Here is a 1067-nt window from a genome sequence, read left to right on the forward strand (position 1 = left end):
CTGATAATCAAACTGTTTGTTCTCCTTTTTCCCCCAAATTGGAATCAAAAAAAGAATCGATAAAGAATCGAATCATTTCATAGAATCGAAAAGGGAATCGGAATCGTGAAAATCTTTTCAATTCCCAACCCTAGCCTATAGTGAGGTGCGCTTTATAGTCCTGAAAAATCGGTTCTTCTATGGTGTAATTATCTTTTTCTTCGAATTGATATTATAAAAATGGTATCAAAAAAAGTATCGTTCAGGAACCGGTATCGAAAAATTTTGAATGATATCCAGCCCTAGTAGGAACCATAAAGGACACTGAGTTTAAGGAAATAACCAATACAGCCCTTTAAAGAAAATTTTAATAATTTCGAATTCTGAACCGTGTCTCATAATAATTCATAAAGATTGATTCATATAACCAAAGTTTTTTTTTTTCTTAACCACGTTTTCTGTCCTTCATGTTTCAATACACTACTAATATATTACTAGTAGCAATATGATGCGTAACTACAATAGGGATAACATGTTTAATACAGTTATTAGGATTGAAGAGCATTTTACTAATTTTACAAGGTTTATTTTTCATTTGAAATTCACTTGAAGTTTCTTTTTTTCTATACTCCAAATGTATGTTACTTTACTAAAAGTATATTTTCAGACTGAGAAAATAACTGGCGCATTAATCAAATGTAAGAATAAACAATAGGTGAAGGCCTAAACTACACAACCATGTAATTCAGAAAACAGCTAAAGGCGTGTTTCTAATAAAAGTAATCCAATCCGAGATCGGACCGGATTGAATCGCTGAGTTTGAATTGGAATCCAGCTCCAATCAACACAGCAAGTTAAAACCTGTACACTCAATCTCTGATCATATACATTTTATCTATCTATCCATCCTGAAAATAATATTTCAAATACCGTAAATTCTCTAATATTGGCCTGTATTCCAATAGCGGCCGGGACTCTAAAAATGGCCGGCCTCGCTGTCAGAGGAGGTAAATAATGGCCGGTCTCTAATACAGGCCGGGGCTATAAACGTTTTTTCTGGGCATACCTCAACATTATACTTGTGGTAG

The sequence above is a fragment of the Cyprinodon variegatus genome, unplaced genomic scaffold, assembly GCF_000732505.1.
Source record: "Cyprinodon variegatus isolate N-32 unplaced genomic scaffold, C_variegatus-1.0 Scaffold722, whole genome shotgun sequence".
NCBI classification, from domain to species: Eukaryota; Metazoa; Chordata; class Actinopteri; order Cyprinodontiformes; family Cyprinodontidae; genus Cyprinodon; species Cyprinodon variegatus.